Here is a 22,165-nt window from a genome sequence, read left to right as displayed (position 1 = left end):
TGTTCACTCTGGTTGAAGCCACATGTTCATGCAGCAATAGTCCATGTCTTGAGGTATGGGGGAAGATCATAGTATGAAAGGATGCAATTGTGTTACCTCGTAGCCTGAGATTTCAGCTGGGATGAACGGAGCCCTGTGTCACGGTTGTGACAACAAAGGTATTGCTTTTATTGGAGTAATATCTGTTTACCCAAGTCCCTGGTTAATAAACGACTCTATGACTGTGCAAGGTATGAAAGCAAAAGGAGCAAATGGTAATAATGTCAATCTATTTCTCAGTACAAAAGTCCAGTTCTCCCAAACCCAAGGAAAACTTGTGATGGCTGTTTTCCTTTCTGCTCTCCAGGTAAGAAACCACCTTCAAGCTAAGAAATTAAATCGATCATATTTTCAGCAAGATATGGACATATTTCTGGTCTGCAAGTATGATAATTTTATATGATTCTGCCTTACCTGAAACAGAACAAGGGAGAATTTCCTTCCTTTGTTCTGCTGCGCCAATGTTACCTTGAAACTGTTTTGATTTATAGGACATAGAACGGGATGTTGTCGTCTCTCAAAAGGCCATGCCTTTAGTAGAAAAGTGAGAAAATGAAGTTTTCTTCTAGCTAAAGCTGTGGTTTGTACCAACAGTTGTCTTTCAACATCCAAAAGGCATAGCTATGCCCATTTGCTCCTTGGGAACGCTAGTGGCATTATGCCTATTTAACGTACTGGCCTGAGTTGAATTGCTCCTGTTTCATCAATAATGTTGACCATTTAAAAAAACCCAAATGCTCACAGAATGACTTCTTTCTTTTTGGAAAATGGAAAATGTTCATCATAATGCAAGAGTAAGATATGAAAATGCTTCTCCACTATGTTAAGGTGTCAGGATCAATCTCCAGAAATAGCCAGATCCATCTCATGTGTGCTACAAGCTCTTAATGTCATTTTTCCGTGTGAAGCTTCTTAAGGTTAAGTGAGGCTTGAGAATCAGTATGGCTGGCAACCGCAGACCATGGTGAGAAATATGAACCCAGTCATGAGCTGCAGAGATGTTTTTTCTCCTCAAAAGCTGTTATAGCAGCAGAGCCGGTGTAGAGACCAACCTTCAGCAAGGCTTTGCAATGTCCACAGGGAGTTTTTGGCTTTGGAGAAGTTGTCTGCTCATCATTGTCAGGCAATCAATCGGAGCTGGTTTTGGACTTCCTTGAACCCCTGAAGACAAGCTATACCACAAGTGGTTTCCTGACACCAGTGCTCACCAGGGACCAGGGATGGAGGATTCTTTTTACCTAGTCTTAGACATGCACAGTGATGGGGAGTAATTTTGGTTTTCTTTACAGTGAATGGCAAGAAAAAAATTATCCAAATGATACCATTCATCACATTCGTCTGAAATAGGCCCAGTGAAATCCACCCTATGTCTTCACAGAACCTGTTTCTTGAAGGGCCGTATCATACAAAAGTAGTTTCATTGCTTCTGATCCCAGTCAGTGCCTGAAAACCTCATTGCTCTTCCTGAGCTGCTAAAACTCTCCAGCCTGTGCTGGCTTGTAGCCATGAGGCCAACTTGTTTCTCTGCATGTTTGGCGTGGTAAACACAAACCACCAAGTGATAACAGCTTTGAGTGGGGAACATGCAATTTTCTGGTTCAAAAGACTCAGGGCATCTGAAATAATTTTTTAATTTTAATTCTCTTTTTTACATCTGCCAATAATTTGGAGAACGTGAGTATTAGGAATATGTATTCCATTTTATTGTTACTGTTTCACTACTATCTTGTAGTTTGAATGCCATAAATAGCCATTTAAATACTTGTAAGATGAAAGCTCTCAGGGTTAGTCATTCCTCTGTTTCTTTTTTCACTGTGATGTGAGTATTTATGCATATTTGAAAAGTTAATGACCTTATAACCTCCTTTTCTTTATCTCATGCATGCTTGGTCTGCTACTTTTAAATGAACTTGAAAATGGAAAAACAGACTCCTGCTGAAGCTCAATAACCTCTAGGAATGGGTGTGATATATGCATGCCTGAAAGAGCCGAGCTTTTTCTTAAACATCCTGTTCCATAAAATTGTGTCTTGAGTTAATGCCATTGTACTTTGAACAGATCCCTTCCCCATCATTCTCTCCCTGGAAAATTATTTGTAAGTCTCCCTGGTAGGCATTAGATAAAAGCAAATGTATGTAAAGATTTTTGAAAGGACAAGACTTTAGGGGAAAAGATATGCAACATCACTGAATGGGTTCATACCCTAAGGCATTTAGGTAATTTAAGTTAGCATCAATGCTCATTGACTGGAAGTTCTCTCTGCTACACCTAGTGACTAGTCCTGTAAAGACATAGCTTGTTTCTGGTCACTGGTGTTGTAACAATTCACATAACCCTTTTCAGAAGTTACCTTGGTGTCCTTTCTAATAAGCTAAGCTAATATGTAAACTTCCTGCTTTCACCTTCTTCTTTTCATTTAGGAAAAGCCCCCAAGGTCTTTTCCTGGCTGTTGTGCAGTTGTCTGAAGAGTCTGAACTTCTGCCGCTCTTGAACAATGGCTTTCTTCATCATGTGGCAGGCACTGATACATATCCTGATTGTTCTGCAAATACTTCAGAAAGCTAGTGGTAAGCAGAATTTATGCCATAGGGTTATATAAAACAAGTAATCTGTAATTATATATTTTTTAATATGTATGTAGATGCATATAAATATATATAGATAGCAAAAATTGTAGACTTCCAAATTCTGGAAAACATAACTTAATGTATAGGAAGTTATCTGCCTCATTAAGCTCAGATGGAAGTTTACTGATGAAGTCTATGTGGAAGACATATACTATATTCTACTATATTCCATATTTTGTATTTCTTGCTGTAGGGTGAGATGTGTCACTTGAAGTACTTGCATTGATTAGAGGGACTTGATAAAGGTACCTACCTAGACATTTCTCTTCCTGTTTGAGAAAGCCTAGAATACTTCATGCATTATCAGAGGACAAGCATAAACAACCCAGGCCCTGAGGAAGACCTTTGGGAGTCCTCTGAGAGAACGCATGCCCTAGACTAGCTCAAATCATACTGGAGACAACTATATTCAGTCAATTAAGCATCTGAGGTATCTAAGCTCCCTGACTCCCCTCAAGTAGGGATTTAATTCCTAATGTTGTTATCTAGAACCACCTCAAATGTCTCAGGAGATCATAACTGTCTTCCAGCTGCCTTTTCATAAGGCCAAAGGTATTCCATACGTTCTGTTGCTAGCCCCCTATGGATATCTCACATTCCCTCAGACATCTGGCATCCATATGGAAATATTCATAAAGATTTATACACACATCCCTATGTATTTGTTAAAAACAGTTACTTATTTGTCATGAAAGTACCAAGAGAGATATCCCTTTTCTCAGACAAAACCAAATCAAACCCAAAAGCCCTGAATCTGACTTTTAGTATATCCAGGAGTTGAACACACATGGCCAAATGGGAGGTGTCCACAGCTCATAAGCACAGACCATGTTGGACTTCCCGTGCATCTGTGGTAAGAATGAGAAGAGTGTATACAGTAAGCTTGACACCATTTCACTCTGCTCCAGGTTAAAATACTTAAGTGTAGATGCCTATACATGCCTAGGAATAGAATAGAATAAAAAGAACAGGTGTAAAGTAGACTAGGGTAGGGTAGAGTAGAGTAGAGTTCCATTTGGAAAGTACCTAGAACAATCATCTAGTCCAACGGCCTGACCCCTTCTTGGCTGACCAAAAGTTAAAGCCCATTATGAAGGGCATTGTCCAAATGCCTCTTAAACACTAATAGGCTTGGGGCATCGACCACATCTCTAGGAAGCCCGTTCCAGTGTTTGCCACCTCTCAGGAAATAAATGTTTCCTAATGTCAAGCCTGAACCTCCCCTGATGCAGCTTTGAACCATTCCCACGCACCCTGTCACTGGGTACCAGGGAGGTGAGATCAGCACCTCCCTCTCCACTTTGTCTCCTCAGGAAGCTGTAGAGAACAATGAAGTCATCCCTCAGCCTCTTTTTCTCCAAACTAGACAAATCCAGTGTCCTCAGCCGCTCATCATTGGAGCAGTATGGCACTGGAGATCTCGTCAACAAAGATCCATTTACATCACGTTAATGTAGACGTTTACAGTCTTATTCAGTTATCCAAAGGCATACATCTGGTGCCACTTAAGACAGCATAAAGTATCCAGTCTGGTCTCCAATGCATTTCCTTGAAAGGGCTCCCATTTGTGCTGTACCATCTCCTTCAGCTGTACGTGGATCTTGTGGTTCTGCTAGGGTGATTCCAGTGATACCAAACGCCTAAGCTTAGGGAATCCGTTCTGGTTCCCAGCGTGCATGCAGCCCCCTACATACAGAGACCCAAGCTCAGGTGTCTGAATTTGGAGTTAAATCTTACTGAAGTGCATGCATCTCTCTGGTGAGCAGTTCAAGTGCCACTATCCTGGATACATCACGAAGTACATGCTTTGGCCCCTTGCCTAAGGGGTTCACTGCAGAAATGGCAGAAGCTCTGTAAAAAAACCACTTCTCTTTTGAAACCAATTCCCACACTGAGTCAGCACTAACTCATAACATGTGCATATCTGTTTTCCTCAGGTCAGTTTACAGTCCATTCCCCTAACAATGTTGTTATCCAAGCTGTTGGAGAAGATGCCATCCTGCCTTGCTACATCTCTGCCCCTAGCATCCCTGTCAGCCTCACTGTCCAATGGATGCTTATTAGAGCTCTGAAGAGAATAGAAATTAGTTCCTTCAATGGAAGAACTGAGGTGGAGAGGCAAGGGAAAAGCTACAAGGGTCGAACTGCATTTTTCATACCCCAGGTGAGGAGGGGAAACCTCTCCTTGAAGCTTAGGAACATCCGAGTCTCTGACAAAGGGAAATACATCTGTAAGGTTGCCTATTCCAATTGGTACAGGGAGACCTACATGGAACTGGATGTGACAGGTCAGTGCCTGAGTATCATTTCTTGTAAGTAAGATGAAAGTAGTCTCTCCATGCCACATTAAGGTGAATTCCAGAATGATCTGTTATCTTTCAAGATGCTTCTTTTCATTCCAACAGCAATGTGAAAATGGGTTGACTGGAACATTACTTCAGGCAGTAGGCCGAGTGCCCATGTGAAATGCAACCAGATTTTGAAAATCAGTCAAACGAATATGATAAAGAAAATATTCTAGGCAGAAAGTTTGGGCAGCTAAGCTATGAACCAGGTTATCCCCATCTGCTTGTATCTCCTTCTTAGGAGAAGAAAGCACATGGAAAAGAATAATTTGCTCCTAAGGAAAGGCAAAGCCACATAGGGTTTATGGACATCAGCACCTGTGTGAGCTGTCCAGTGGAGGATTCATCTGACATTTAACTACAATTTCACGCTTTATGATCAGTGGAGATGTAACCAATAAAATCAGCAGAGAAAGAGAAGGATTTCTCTTTTCCTAAACCAGGGTGAGATTTGGCTACAGTTACTGCATCTAAATTTAAGCGAACAGTGTCCAAGCTGCCATGGTAGCCAACAGAAATCTAGTCGATAGAGACAGTTGAGCCTCAAGTGCTCTTCAGAGCACACCTAAGAGTCTTTTCAGTTGCCTCCGGATAAATGTCTACCTATAAGGTCACTTGAGGTGTTTTATGGGATGCTGACTTGTTCAGGGGCTGGAGAACTATGACACTGGTCTTGCTATGCTCCATAAAAGTGCTTACCTTTGTCTTTCCACTGGATCCTGATCTCCTAAGTGTATAAATACATTTTCTCTGTGTCTTGACAGCTCCATACAGAAGCCTGCCTTTGACTTCTCCTGTTACTGGAGTAATTGGAAGAGATATTCTCTTGCCCTGCCTGTTCTTCACTAATTTTACTGGAAATTTTGTAGTGCAGTGGACGTTGCTTCATTCTTCAGAATTAATCCACAAGGTTTTCTGTAATGGGGGAATCCAGTCAGAAATAAGAGGTAGGAGGTATAAGGGCCGAACAGAACTGTCTTCTGTTGAACTAAAACATGGGAACTTGTCTCTAGTGCTGAAAAATGTCACGTACACTGACAAAGGAGAGTACGTCTGCAGCCTGGACTCTGAGAGCTGGCGTGATGAAACTGTGGTGGAGCTGGATGTGACAGGTCAGTGAAATGTTTTCTGAGTTCGTGTGAACTGTGTCCTGCCTGAGTATGGGACCCTTGAAGGACCAGACACAAGGCAAACAACACCAGAACCGCTGGGAGCAGAACAGCTAGAAAAAAGAATTAATTTTGAACTGGTCTGGGACATAAACACCTTCAGCCACCCAGTGCCTACAAGGCATCCAATAAAGGCTGATTTGCAGAGTAGGTTTACATGTCATCACTGCATTCACCTGCTACTCACTGCTGAACTGGTTTTGGTCTGATCAACCTTGTCTCACTTCATAACTCTGTGGATCAGGCTCAGTGTTTCTGCACTTAGCTCCACTGCACAGTATGGACACGCCTTGTGTCCAGACATCTCTAGGGGCTGCAGCCCAGAAGCCTCCAGCTTCTGGAGGTCCCTTAGGGAAGAATGTCCTCTCCCCAGACTGAGTGACTCGGATGCCCTCTCTAAGCCTTCTTGAACAGTTCCTCTAAATGTTGCTGTCTTCAAACAGGCCAGTTCCACATCCTTCCTCCAAACAACCCAATCATCGGCTTCATTGGGGAAGATGTCATTTTGCCTTGCCAGTTGTCACTCACCGTTTTACCCAGGAGCATCACGGTTCAGTGGGTTGCCCTACAGCATTTCAGGACACTGAAGATCTCCTATAATGAAGCAGTCAAAGATAGCTGGCTAGAGGAGCGAAGCTGGGGAGGCACAGAGCTCTTCCTCAGCCAGTGGAGCACAGGCAACTTGTCCCTAAAACTGAAGAACGCCCAGGTCCCTGACAAAGGGAAATACATTTGCAGAGTGACAGCAGGACAATGGCATGACCAGGTGGCCATTGAATTGGAAGTGACAGGTCAGTGTCACCTCTTCTTTCATCAGGAGTGCAAGGGTTGGTCAAGAGGCCCACAGCTGATGGACTGGCAGTGGGAGGGAATTTTTGAGGGGGAAAAGAAAGAGTCACTCAAAGAAGCCGCTTACGGAGTTAGACACTTTAAGGCAAGTGTGTTGCTATGGCATGGCTGGGGGAACAATTAACGCTGCTTATTCAGAGCTGCATTGTGCTTGGTTACACCCCGGTTAAGAATGATAGCTGCAAATAGGATGAGGATATCAACATGGAGGAGTAGGAAGGCCAGGGTACTTAACTATCTATACTATATCTTGTAGTCTTGTAGTAAGTGCACCCTCATAGGCAGTTTCCATGAACCAGCTGTCAGGAAGCACAAATGTAGTTAAGCAACTTAACTACCTGAAGGTTTAGTTAAACAACTTAATTACCTGCAGGTTTACATACTTTCCAAAGAGGAATGCAACTTCATGGTATAGGCCAAGATACAAAACCATATATTGGATCAGCAAGGGAGAGGGACAGCTGAGGTCTCTTTGACTAGAATACAAGTCCTGACAATAATCCAAGCCCTACAAGGTGGCATTGTCGCTTCTCTTGTGGTAATGTGTTTGTACCGTCAGAACCTGAGACTTTTCTAAGCATGAAATTAATTCATTCCCTGCACAGCTTCATGTATTCCTCAGGATCACTGTGGCTTGACATGTCTTGTTTTATATTTTGTGTGCAGTTGCTATTCCAAACATTCTTACTTCCACATACATTGCTGGAGCTGTTGGAAATGATGTGCTCCTGGACTGCAGGCTGCCAGCCACCGGCATTCTGGCAAACATTTCTATGGAATGGTTTTTTTCCAGACCCTCAGAACTGATACAGATCATCTCCTACAATGGAAGCACTGGGAAAAAGATTCAAAGCAAAAGGCACTGGGGACAAAAACAGCTTCTTCAATGGGTCCCAAGCAGAGGGGTCTTGTCTTTACTACTAAAAGACATCCAGCTGTCTGATGCAGGAATTTATATCTGCCTGGTGTCTTCTGGGAAAAAACGACATGAGGAAGCCTTTGAACTGGATGTGATATGAAATTGTCTTGGTTAGTTCTCATTGATTAGTTCTTCTGTCTCAGATAAACTCTCACGTTCCTCATCTGCAGAAAACAGAAGATGTAAAGGCTGCTGCTTGCTTCTGCCTGACCTCTAGCTAGCCACAGAGGTAACAGTTACATTCCTGTTTGTTTCCCATGGATGCTATTATTACCACCTTTGAAACACCAGGTGATTTGCTCTAGCTTAATACCTTCAGCGGCAGCTCAGCTCAGCTCAGCACCTTGCTGTTCTTTTTTCTTTTCCAAGCAGATATCCCTTTATCCCTGCCCATGGCTAGATGGTCTTCAAGGCCCCTTACAACTCAAACCATTCTATGTTCTACGTATGGTCTGTGTTCCAAGACCAGATATCTCCAGCTTTCCTAGATTCAAATGCACAAGAGAAGCACCCCAAAGTTAGGGTATGTGACTAAATCAGTTTTGAGGGTCATTGTTACCTTCCTGATGGTTACAGGGAAGGACCATTGAACAGTAAAAAAACCTTGAAAAGTAAAGAACAGCCAAGACCACAAGCAAATATCCACGAAGAGGAGTGCTGAGGAAGAAGTGAGGTTTTCTTTAGGGATGCCTGCAAGGTGAATCAAACTAGAAATTCTCTGCACAAACTCATTTGTTTATACCCTAAGCCGAATAAAATGTATCCGTATCAACACTAAACAATATCTGAGCATGGTCAACGTGAAAGTTCACTGCAAGGTCTGTTTAGATTAACTTTGTAGGTGGTAACTGCTTTAAGTCATTCATTATTTTGCTTACATATGACTGGGACAATGGACAGAGCTGACATGGTCCGCAAAGTCATGGGAACCCACATTAGCAAGGCTATGTAGCTCTTTTGAACAGCTATGATTTATGACTTCTCCATTTCCAGTGTCCCTGCCCACTCAGGGTCCTTGTTTTGGCTGGGATAGAGTTAAATTTCTTCATAGTAGCATGTATGGGACTATGGTTTGGATTTGTGATGAGAACAGTGTTGGTAACACGGGGTTGTTTTAGTTATTGCTGAGCAGTGCTTACACAGCATCAAGATGTTTTCTGCTTCTCACACCGCCTGACCAACAAGAGAAGTTGGATAGCTGGACAGCTGACCCCAACTGACCAAAGGGATATTCCAGACCACATGATGTCATGCTTAGGAATAAAAGAAGGAAGGAAGGGCAGTACATTCGGCATTAGGTTGTTTGTCTTCCCAAGATACCATTACACGTGATGGAGCCCTGCTTTCCTGGAGATGGCTGAACGCCTGTGTGACGATGGGAAGTGGTGAATGAATTCCTTGGTTTGCTTTGCTTGTGCATGCAGCTTTTGTTTTACCTGTTAAACTGTCTTTATCTCTACCCATGAGTTTTCTCACTTTTACCCTTCCGATTCTCTTCCCCATCCCACCGTGGAGGAGTGAGAGAATGCCTGTGCAGTGCTGAGCTGGCTACTGGGATTAAACCACAACACTCAGCTATCTCATTAATATTTTTCATTGAAACATCTGTATGTAGCGGGGAGGGACAGAATTTTTTTAATATGTTTCTGATGAGAGAGGCCTTTCCAAAGGACAGTTGACAGTGTTAGGCTAGTTGCTTGTTCTGAATGAGCCCATGGGCACATCCATGTGTAGACTTCAGTAACATATAACATTAAGGAGCTGAGGAAGACCAGTTTTATCAGTCAATGATAAGGTTGCTATCTCCCTCTGTTATCTCAGGCTGTTTTGTCCCTTTTTGGCATAAGGCACTGTATGTGATCTCAAACACAAGAAATGTGATGCCTCGGTTTAGGCAGATGAAGCAAGTCATAAATCACTCCCTACACTCAGTTGACTGTGTTGAGCATGAGCAGAATTTAGCTGCCTAACCATAGACCCTTACAGGCATTCCAGATGTCCTAGAGACCTGGAAATGCCTCTTCAGGCCTGACAGAGGATACAGGACCGATGGAGAACTCTCCACTTCTGGCAATGCAGCTGGACACCAGCCAGAAGTACAACAGCACCTACAAAATCACCGAATACTTCATGGGGGCTTACTAGAAGGACAGTTCAGAGGACTCAGATTTGCTGCTAGTTCAGTACAGCCCCTGAGCAATCTGGTCTTTCTTTGTGTGGGGGACTGGAGTAGAGTGCTCCAGAGATGTCTTCAAAGTTAATTTTCTCTGTGACTCCATGAATTAGGGAGCTTTGCTTTTATCAGAATCTGGCCCACTGTATTTGCTGTTTCTGAGGTGGATTAAGCTACATTGTCACAAGAAGAAGAGCAGCATAACCTCTTGCTACAAAGAACTACATTGCTGGAGAAGTGGCAAGCTGCCATTGTAAATCTTATTTGTAAACAGGGTTCTAGAAAGAATCTTGGAAACTACAGCGCTGTCTGACTCCCATTCCTAATAATGCTATGGAGTTAATGACAAAGAATAAGAAATTGGAGGCATTTTCATAACTAGAGAGTTGAATGAAGACTCAGCATAGCTGGACTATCAGGTTGCTTTTCCTCTGTCTGTTATGCCATGGGTTTCGAGTGATTTGTCTGTTGGTTCAAGGTCATTAGCATGTTCTGTGTTCCTTAGATAACACTCTGCTCATTAGTCATTTTATGTCCAATGGGTATTTTGTGAATCAAAGTTCAGTTCTGTTCAGTAGGAACAAAATGACAAACTTCAGCTGAAAACTGATGTACAGGAAACAATGCCGGGGGACTCAAAAGGACATGGATCTTCCATGAGTCTTGTGTCAACCCTGCCAGTCTCAGATACATTGACGGGTCTGAACTGGCACTGGACAACTATGTTTAGGAAACTTAATCACAATTTAGAACTCCATTAACTATAATTAAACATACCTACCTAGATCATACGTGGACACCTACATTTAGATCTTTGTCTCAAACTGAATCTCACCTGATGAAAAGACTGAACTTGTATCATGAGACATTTGTGTAAAGAGAAGTGGCGATGGAATATTAATGCAAGTCAAATCCTGGTTCAAAACTGACTCCAAATTAACCAGTGACAGTCATTAAAAAACAAGATTGGTATTGAATCAGGCTCCACCGAGGTCTACACCCCCTGTATGAATGTAACCGTAACTCTGAGATCACTGATGCAAAAATGAGGGAATAAATTACCTTCCACCTCCATGATGCACAGGACAAAAGCTGGTAAGCTTAAACTCCACGGAAGAAAGGACTGTTCACAGAAAATAACCGTGACAGCATGGAAACAAAGATCTTTCAGCATCCACTGTCGTTTCTGTCTCAGGAGGTCTCCAGCTGCCACTTGAAAAAGACATGTATGTCCCACAAGCTTTGTGCTGTATGACAGACCCATGTAGACGTGTTGGATGCCCTAAAGAATTTTAAAGAACAATGGGTGTCTATGTTTAGGCAACTAAATTGCATTTTACCTGGCAAGAGTTTGGGATTCAAAAGATCTTGTGGAGCAGACGGCTCTGTCAGGGCTATTTATGGAGTAGAAGAGCATATTACTATACCACAAGGGTTCAAAGCTACATCTCAAAGAGAGATGTAGCACTGCATTAAGTCAATTTATGTTGCCTCTCAGACTCTTCTTCAAGCACAGATGCCATGTTCTCCACCCAAGAAGTGAAGTGTAGACACATCACTATGTTTTAAGTTACTCTGGTTTAAAACTCTTTTTTCTTTTCCTCCAAAATTCTAGAATTCCATCCAGAAGAGTAATGGAGAGAGGCTACCTTTATGGGGTGCTGTGCATTTGTTGTGTGTGTATTTGAATTCATGGTATGAAGTTGGACTTTGTATGCAAGTACAAAGTATACAGTGCAGCAGTCCAGAACAAAATCTTAGAGAATGATGATGACTGAAATGCATTGTAAGGAGTGAAATTATTTTCAGAAAAAAGACTCTACAGAAATTGTTCTTGAGGTGAACATATAATTTATCAAATCGTGGCGTGGGGTGGCTCACTTCTGCATGCATGCTGCAAGTATTGGACAAAATGTGTACAGAAAGGAAAATATTTTATGCTAAGGTATTAAACTATGTGTAATATAGAATGTGAACAGGAATGTGTAATATATAAATTGCAATTAAGCATTAAATTTGTCTAAGAAAATAATAAGATCTTTCATGACACAACAAAAATTACCATGTTAAAAAAAAATATATTATTCCTCTTTAACTGAACAAATTCTCATGGTTAATTCTTCGTGTGAGTTTTTAAAGAGCAGATAAACTTCTTCCGAGAATGCACAGTCTTTAAATATGAACATCACAGACGTGTCAGTAACATCGAAAAAAAGTCAACATTTTCTCTTCACAATTAAGGTAAACTCCAACTTTCCTGGGATTTTTCTGCACCGCTAGCCGTGTCCATGGCTCAGTTCTTGCCCAGTAACATTTAAAACTGAAGCCCAGAGCCCAAAATCCTTCTTCAGGTGACAGAGACATTATTCCTTTCCTTGGAGCAGATTTTCTGGCTACTCCCAGGTCCCAGTCATTGCTTTTTTCAACTTCCACTTCCCAGTAATGCTTCCCAGAGGAGAAACTTTCTGAGCCCAGCACACAGACAAACGAATCAAAACTCCCTTCATTTTGAGTCACCTTCTGGGCCTCTGATTTATGCGTAAAGCTCTTCTTGTCCACAGCAATAGATAAGTTTGAATGGGCTGTGTTCTCATCAACCTTGATGTCATCTACAACAAACAGATATTTGGAGCTTTATAAACACTCCTCTAAAACAAATATACAAAAAGAGAAGGAAACTGTACTGTACTGCATTTCATTCTGAAAATCTCCCTACAACTAGTCTAGAAGGACCTCTAAGCCTGGAGTGAAGAAGGACTGACATATAAATTACACTTTAACTTTCTAATATTTCACTGCCAAGTGAAATATCTCCGTATCCCTGGAATAAAAGGCATTTGTAGACTCACAATTCAGTCCATGCTCAGCACTGTTTCTGTAATATTCACAGATTGCAAGCCATCGAGTACAGACATAAGTAAATACATTATTTTACCTGCACTGTCATAAGCCATTCTGAATTCTGAGAGCAAATAAGGGGGCAGGGGGGGGAGAAAGAAAAAAGAATAGGTAAGAAAAACCAAACTCCAAACATTGACTGAAAAAGTTTTCCAACTCCAAGTTGGAAAATCTCAGACTGAGTTTAAGGTTAAGCTGTGCAGGTCAACTGATACTCAAATTCCCTCTTGCTTTCTCAAGCCCTGTGATTACCTGAGAGGTCTGAAGAAGGATCTGAAGTTGGGATGAGTTTCCTCTTTGGCAAGTACTTTCTGTCTCAGGTACCAATTTGTTGCCTTGCCAGCATTTTACACAGATGCCCCACCAGCCACACACCACATTTCAAAGCATGTGAGATCCTTGGTCATCACCCCAGCATTTTCAGGGAGACAGAAAGAGACAGGCACCTTTGTGACACTCAGGGAAATAAATTTCAGCCACATTTTGTGAATTTCTCAGGCGGGGCTGGATACAAAGGAACAGGTTGCATGAATTTTCCCTAATCTTCCGAATGGAGGAGGGAGTGCACTTTCTGGTGAGTTTCTGGGTCCGTGCAACTGTGACAGCTTTGTGCAACAGTGACCGGGCAGGGAAGGATAGCGGAGAAGATGTGGCAGAGAATCTACTGTACAAACCAAGTTGCTGAGGAGTCAAATCAGTCGAGTAAATATTAAGTATTTGCCAGGGCAGAATCAGCTGGGCCTGTGCTTTCATGTGTGAGAGATGAAAAGATGACCCAGCAGGGTAGGATCATGAAGTCATGGGATGTCAGCTTAAGAGGTTACCTCATAGGCAAGCATATGTATGTGAAAAACTTTAAATTGTAGATGAAGTTCTGAGCATGTGAACAGATAAGTGTGAGATGTGCACCTGGAGCTGTGTGCAGGAAAGGCTTTGAAGCCCCAGGAGTTCATGTTATAAGCTCTAAATTCGTTGTCCTGTAAAAGAAGAACCATCCCGTTCTCTCTTCAGACTTTCCCTTTCAATGGGTTTAAGGGACTTAAGAGACAATAATGACTTTACCAACTTTGTAACTCTTTCCAAACAAGATAAAAGCACAGAAATAAAACGTACTATGGATTAGAAATCAGTACTTGGTAGCACTACAGGATGACTCTGGATACAGATCACTCTATTAATACCAAAGTTCAGCCATATCCTGAAATGCCATATTTTAACACACTATTTCTGAAGTCACCATAGGTTTCCAGGCAGTCAGATCTACACGACATTCACAGTCATTCCTAAATGGGCTCTTGTGGTGGTTTAATGCCAGCCGGTAACAAAGCACCATGAAGCCTCATGCTCACTCCTCCTGGTTGGATGAGGAGAAAATATGAAGAAAAGGTGGGGGTCGAGACAAGGACAGGGAGGGATCACTCACCACTTATGGTCACGGGCAAAAGACAGGCTCAACTTGGGGAAGAAACAAAATCAATTCAATTTACTACAAATCAAATCAAAACAAGAATACCGAGAAGTAAAACCAAACCTTAGAACACATTATCACGGGGCACTGTGATGATGCTTTGCACCATGAAATGGTCTCTCTCGCTCCAGGTTACGTTGGTCTTGGCCCCCACATTTATTGTATCTCCTCCATAGTTCATCCAAATGACTCCAGGCTTTGGGTACCATTGTTTTGACTCACATGTGTAAGCAACACATACTCTCCTCTTGCAGATCCCTGTTCAAAGTCAGTTTATACCCAACTGCTGTAACAGTTAGTCAATGAGTATGAAACAGAGCTAGAGTTATTGCAAAACAATGACAACAACAACAAAATAAACCAACAAAACTCAGAAAGGCTCAGTATGTTGCTCTAAAAATTCATAGCTCATAAAACCAACCACACGTGGTCACATCAAAGGGGCCATTTACCTGGACTCCAACAATGGTGAGGACTAAGGCATCTTATCACAGAGATACAGTGAATCCCAGGGAGCGTGGATGATCAAAGGTCAGGAGGACATCTGGGAGTTTGCAAGATAGATGACCACTCTCCACCTGTCTGAGCGGGATATGATACAGGTCTATAAAAAAGGAACGGTGGAGAGGAAGAACAGCAATTAATTGTTCCCTGTCTTGTCCAACACCAAAAGAGGAGGTATCAAGTCATGATAGGTTGAAAAGAAATTAAAAGGGCCTTCACCCATAGCATTGATCTGCGGAATAGACTGATGCCAGATTTGTGGATGCTAGATGTTCTCATACACTCACACTAAGCTCCAAAGTGTGACTTGTCCAACGGGAGATCAGATCTGATAAGGTGTTTTTTGGAAGCATGTGTTCGCATTCCAAAACTTTTCCTTTGCATTTCAGACAGATCTTCTGAGAAGGAGGATTTCTAATGAGGAGGGGAAAGGGGCCTTTACCATATCATTATGTGCACTGCACATTGGTGAATACCCTCCCTAATAGCTCTGAGTAATTGTTTTTTTCATTTTACAAAGCAAAACAGCCCTAACTGGAGAGGCTGAAAATTCATAATCCCAGAAGAGAAAACAACTCTAGGTTGTTTATATAAGGGTTTTCAGCACCTATATAGGGATTTATCTAGGGATATTCAGCATTGTAACACAGTTCCCTGTTGCACTATTTCCCACAAGACAAGCCACGTGCTCTGTCCCCCTCAGTGCCCAGCTTTTAGATATTCAGAATTGAAGCAAGTCTTTCCAGCTACTTCCTCCATCTTTGCTTATTTCCCCATTTTTCCAAGTAACCGTTACACCTGATGGAGCCTTGCTTTCCTGGAGATGGCTAAACACCTGCCTGCTGATGGGAAGTAGTGAATGAATTCCTCATTTTGCTTTGATTGTGTGCACAACTTTTGCTCTACCTGTTTAACTGTCTTTATCTTAACCCATGAGTTTTCATACTTTTACCCTTCCGATTCTCTCCTCCATCCCACCAGGGCAAGGAGTGAACTAGTGGCTGTGTGATGCTTAGCTGCCTACTGGGGTTAAACCATGACAAAGCCTCAGCTGTCCAGCAAGGAACAGGCAAAGCCACAGAGTCGTGATGGGAACTGAACTCAACGTGGTCACAAGCAGGTTGCATTTCACTGTGAAAATCTCCCTGCTTACCTGTAACATCAAGGTGAGTAGTAGCCTCCTGTGTGACAACACTGCCATTCACTGCACAAACATATGTCCCCTCGTCAGTTATTTGCACTTAACGGATAACCAGAAGGAGTGTTCTTCTCTGCCAGTGTCGCACGATCCTCCACTGTTCTTCATCCTGGCACTGCTCCACCACCCCACCCAGGATGGAGGAAGACCACAGTGGATCATCCCTCCCCTTTTCCATTTTTTACCAAAGTACTCTCGTTTTAGAGGGGATACTGTCTGTCAGCTGGCAGGACAGAGTCACTTGGTCTCCAACACGGACAACCACCAGTTCGATGCTGATGGTGATAGGCACTTCACCTGCAAGGAAGAGGTGGGAGCAAATGCACTGGCTTTCCCCACGAGTGTAATCCTTCCATGGACAGGAGAAAGCCACATGTGTTAGCTGAATCCAAAACAGAAAGCTGAGCTCTAGGTTAAAGTCTCATAGACCCTTACAACAGTGAGGACAGGGTCTTGAGTCATGGCTACCACCTCCTCCAGGCACAGAAACACTTCACAGTTACCAAATTTCCTGGGTTTATATACATCAGCTGTGTTACGTACCCATGGAGCATACCCATGAGCACTGTGGGCAGTGTTTTATTCAGGAAGACAATAGGTACGCTGGTGAGAGGACTGCAAACCAAAGCTCACGGAGCTAGGAGCAAGTCACCACACATGAAGCGCAACGATCTATGCACTCCGCAGATTTACACCCTGCAAAGCAATCTGCACAGGCTCTTGCTCTCCACAGACCCTGGCTGAGAGACTCAGGAGAGACTGAACATGCCTCCCTTTTGTCTGCAGAAAGATATTACACCTACGCTGCTTCCCTGAAATAGCTGACACCCCAGAGCAGGACTGGGATATCTCACATCATCAAGATGGCTGAAGTTACCCCAAACTTGGGCTTGGAGGTGTGAGACACCACATACGATCTACAGTGCGTTTGTTCCTTTAGGGACTATGAGCTGAAGTGCACTGGCTAGCTGGATACAGGAGGGAGTTTCTTACCTGTAAACCATTTTCCAATTAAAACACATGTTGGAAGAGCAAAGAACAGGACTAGTATGAGCTTCCTTCCTGAGCACTTATTCCATAAATCCTCCAAAAACATCCTGTGGGTCAAGTCAAATTGCTTCTATTCCCCCTGGAAATGGATGATGTGCTGTGAAAATGAGAAAGAATTCCCAAGAGGAATGAAACAGAAAGGAATGAATCTTGCTAAAGACAAACACAAAGGCAGCACCTGGCTCTGCTTGCTGTGTTCAGATTCCTGTGGGACTGCATCATATTGGTGGGTTCACCCACAGCTCTTGGCTCCTTTCTCTGAGGGAAAAGCTGCCCGTTCCCGTTCCCTGGCAGTCCCTACTCTTCAGCACAGGAACGTTTGACTTCAAACTGATTTAGGTGGCAGGTCAGAAGGTCCAGGATGCCCAGTACCAGTCCTGTGCGCGTATTACTCGGCTCATGCAATGAATCTCTTATTGGATGTGTCTAGGAAACTGGGCTGTGCTTCATAATTCCCAGCCTACTTTGATTATGCAGTAGTGCATCACTTGGCTAAGAACACTATCCTGGATGAGGATGTGACAAAGAATAACAGAAAATGTTGCTTTTGCTTCATTACAGATGAGCAGCTGTGATCCTCATGCATAAATGAGGGAGAATTGCCTGGTCTGGTTCTCCCAGTCTCTTTGGAAACTTTTCCAGGGTCCCACCTCAGAAGGCCTGAGAAAAGCAACGTATTCCACAAAGGTGCAAGACTGCTGCTCATCTGTGCCCGGTCAATTGTGAATTTACTCCCAGCAGCCACTCTCTTCTGTCTTTTACAGTTCCCCACACAGCCTGGCTAAATCAATCAGCGCACCCCATTCCCTATCTCTATGGCTGCATTATCTTGCACCTGCAGCCTATCTTAACTCCCAACAAACTTGCACTCTTGTCCTCTCTTAGCAGAAAATGTTGGTGAACTGCTGAAGGGCAGAAAAAGAGTTGTTTGGTAGGGCAATAAAACTGGAGGAACTGTTAGTGCTGTAAGGAAGCATCTGGGGAGTACACCATGGCTTGCAAGGGTCTAGCGTTTACTCTAAATGCACAGAGGGAGGCAATGCAAGCACAGTGCAGGAGAACACCAGACATCATACTAATCACCTGAAAGGCAGGTTAGAGGACAATAAGGCATGCCCAGGGAAGCCCCCTCCCTTTGCTTTACTGAAACCCAGAGTCACACTGAGCTGCTTGGCACAGAAGCTCAACTACATATCAAAATGCACAATTACCCACATTCTGAGTACCAACTGGCATTTACAACATCTTTTCATAATAGTCTATTTGAGGGACAGAATACTAACATTTATGTTTCAACCATTCAACATTGTGAATGAATTAAAGCAGCAAAATGTATATCTGGCTGTCACTGTTTTGTATCTGTTTGCCCTCTTCTTCTACAACCCTTAATTCCCTGCTATGCTAAATATTTATACCTATATTACAAAGATCATTCTAGTAGATATTTACCATTCCAAAGCAGAGGATATTTTACATTTTCAATCAACCACATTGGAAGAACATTATATATCAACAAAGTACCAGTTCAATGGGATAAAGTAACTAAACCCACAGTACAAATCTCAGAGCAGTACCTGATTAACTAACAAATTCTCATAGGTTTAATTATTAAAATACTCCTTCCTTACTAATGCTAAGGTATCCTCCACTTTATTCCTTCTCGTTCATTAATCCTCAGATCTCACTTGTGAAGTAGTAAATAGGATATACCTACCCAAAAAGACATCTAGAATATATTCTTTTGCTATTTTCACTGTGTGTATGAAGTGTATGTAGCATTAAAAAAGTCTTGTGCTCTTACCTATGGGAAGGAGTGTCTTGGCCAGAGATTTTTAAAAATACAGGAAGGAACAAGATGACTCAAGTTACCACTGAAGTAGGAGGACCAATTCTGCACTACTAAGAAAATGATAAAAAATGTCTTTCACCTGTTGGTGAACTCAAGAAGTCTGATAGAAGCCAATAGGTAAATATGAGAGACTTATTTTGGGGGTGTATTGCGTGTCTGTGGCCACGTTTTGGGAGCAGGGGGGTTGCAAGGGTGGCCTCTGTGGTAAAAAGTGAGGAGCTGCTCCCATGTCGGACACAGCTGACTCAAGCTGGCGGCACCTCTGAGAAGACACATTTATGACAGGGCAAAATGCAGCACGACAGTAAGGAGAAAAATGTGCCAGAAACAACCCTGCCAACACCAAGGTCAGAGAAGGAGGAGGGGGAGGAGGTGCTCCAGGTGCCAGAGCAGAAATTCACCTGCAGCCTGTGGACAGCGGTGGAGCAGGTCCCTATCCTGCAGCAGAGTGGATATTCTCTGAAGGAAACTGCAGCCTGTGGACACCCCACGTGGGAGCAGGTTTCCCAAACTGGAGCAGGGGAAAAGTGTGAGGAGGAAGGTCTGGCAGAGGGGAACCATTATGGATTGACCATGACCCCCCCCCATTCTCTATCCCTCTGTGCCACTTGTGGGGGGGGGGGGGGGGGGGAGGTAGAGAAGTCAGGAGTGAAGGAGTGAAGTTGGGCCTGGGAGAAAGGAGCATGGGGAGAAGGTGTTTGAGGTTTTGTCTTTGTTTCTTACTATCCAAATCTAAATAGCACTGGATTAAGTTAATTTTCCCCAAGTTAGGTCTGTTTTTCTCATAGTGGTATCAGAATTGACCATCTGGAGAAAGACTCTGAAGGCATGAAAAAGACCAGGAGGCAGGTTCTTCCATGGATTTTTGAGACTCCTTTGACTAGCGATGGTGTAAAGACCCATGCATGGTAGGAGGCATCCTGTTACCATTTTCCATGAGCCTGCTCCATGCCATCCACCCAGATCAAAGAGTTTGTGGAGTATAAGAGGTTTGCTACACACTACAGGCTGCCCTTTTCTCATATGATTATGAGAAATGATTATGGATACCTCCAGTCTTGCTGATCATGCAAAAGTTTGCCTACATCCTGCCATCACATGGTAATGACATGGCATGCCATGGTTTGAATCCACTCTGCATTCTCTAAGCTCCTTTCACTGGTGTAAATCTGTTCATTACCCTTCTATTCCTGGACCAACGTTTTGCCTGATGCACCCTCTTCAAGAAGGGAACATATCCATTGGACACCTGAATCCCATTGAGCAGGCTCCTTGCTGCCCCACTGGAAAATCAGGATGCATTGGGCAAAGGTAATAACTTAAGGTGACCAGCTCAGCTGGAGATTTCTACTGGACAGACACTGAATAAAGGCAAAATTGAGGGCACCTAAACCAAAGCATCTCTGTATCACTCTACATTCTGAACAGTACTCCTCCATGTATAGCTCATATTAATTATCATATACTCATTATCGTCTACTCCTCATGTATTAACTCATATAACAACCCATTTTGGTCTTCTGAAAAGTTCATAATCATTCTGCTCTGTCACTCTCCCGCCTCCTCACATTTGTCTCCTGCTCCAGCATCGGTTCTCTCCATGGGCTACAGTTCATCAGGATGAATCTGCTCTAGTATGGATCATCCATTAGATTTAGTTCCTTTCAGGAGAACCTACTCCAGGGTGGGCTCTCCACAGGCTGCAGCCCTTCAGGATAAACCTGCTCCAGTGTGGGCTCTTCAGCGACCACAGCTCCTTCAGGGAATATCCACCTGCTCCGGAGTTGGGCTCTCCATAAGCTGCAGTGTGAATACCTGCTCCAGCATGATGTCTCCACAGACTGCAGGGAAATACCTGCTCCGTCGTGGATTCTTCCAAAATTTCTATGGGCTGCAGGGGAGTCTCTGCTCTGGAGCCCAGAACCTTCTTCTCACAGAGGCCACCCCTGCAGCCTCACCGCCTCCAGCTAAAAAAACCTTGCCATGTAAACTCGAAACAATTTCTAACTGGAATCTGACCATTTTGACGCAAACAGCTCTGAATATTTTTCAAACTAAATAGTTCAGAGATTGAAAAGAAGTTTTACTCTCCCCTCAGGCAGCTAAAATTTAACCAAGACAGGCGTGAAAACATGAAATAAAATGAAAAGAAAGTGCAGATGGTATTAAGATCAGTTGGCGTACAATTTATTATGAAGGTTTTGTGTAACGTTTTCATGCATGGTGAGACCTTCAGGCATTTAGTCACAGGAGGTCAGAAGAGGAGGAGGTGGTCCGTGAGCAGGCACCCCCCCGAAGGGATTGTGGCTCCCACTGGAGCAGGTACACCTCTGAAGGGACTGCAGCCCATGGAGGACCCATGCTGGAGCACAGAAAAAGAGTGAGAAGGAAGGAATGGCAAAGAGAAACCACTATGTCATGACTCCAAACCCTTGCACTGCTTGTTGTCCAACAGGAGAGACTGAGTGTAACCCCTGGTGATAGAAACATGAGGGGAGAGGTGTCTGGAGTGGAGTTGAGCCTGGGAAAGAGCGAAAGGTGATTGAAATGTTTGTCTATTTTTCATTTCCCAATTCCCAAACCAGTCATTGAATCCTTCTGCCAACTGGCAGTCAATTAAGTTAAATTGCCAAGTCTAATCTCTGTTGCCCGTGACAGCAATTGGTAAGTGATTTCCTGGGGGAGTAGGGAGTGAACATCTCTGCTGGGGCTTGGCTGGTAGCCAGGGTCAACCCACCACAATGATGCAGAGAACCAAGGTATGCTCAGTACCCTGCCAAATGTTAGCACCTTCTTGGAAAACACAATGCCTCTTTTTACTCTTTTTCCTACCTTGAATTTTCCAACGAGCTTAAAATTGGAAAGTTTTCAAAACAACACTCTCTGCCTTCAAAACACATTTATTTCATGTCTTGATACAAGAATGGTAGCAGTTAGCTTGCGTAACTTTAGGGATGGCATTCCACCTAACATAAACAGCAAACATGGAGTGAGTCATGTTGCCTAGAGAAGGAAAGACAGGCTATATGACATCACCTAAATTACAATTCTATCTTTAAGCAAATGAAACCATTGCT

General features: G+C 43.1%; 1 pseudogene; it reads right to left on the bottom strand.

Moving 5' to 3' along the window:
• Positions 1 to 12,317: 12,317 nt before the first annotated feature.
• On the bottom strand, positions 12,318 to 17,285 carry LOC126037418 (butyrophilin subfamily 1 member A1-like; annotated as a pseudogene).
• Positions 17,286 to 22,165: the final 4,880 nt, after the last annotated feature.

The sequence above is a fragment of the Accipiter gentilis genome, unplaced genomic scaffold (genome assembly GCF_929443795.1).
Source record: "Accipiter gentilis unplaced genomic scaffold, bAccGen1.1, whole genome shotgun sequence".
Lineage (NCBI taxonomy): Eukaryota > Metazoa > Chordata > Aves > Accipitriformes > Accipitridae > Astur > Astur gentilis.
The sequence above is the reverse complement of the archived record's forward strand: the minus strand, read 5'-3'. Positions and strand labels throughout refer to the sequence as shown.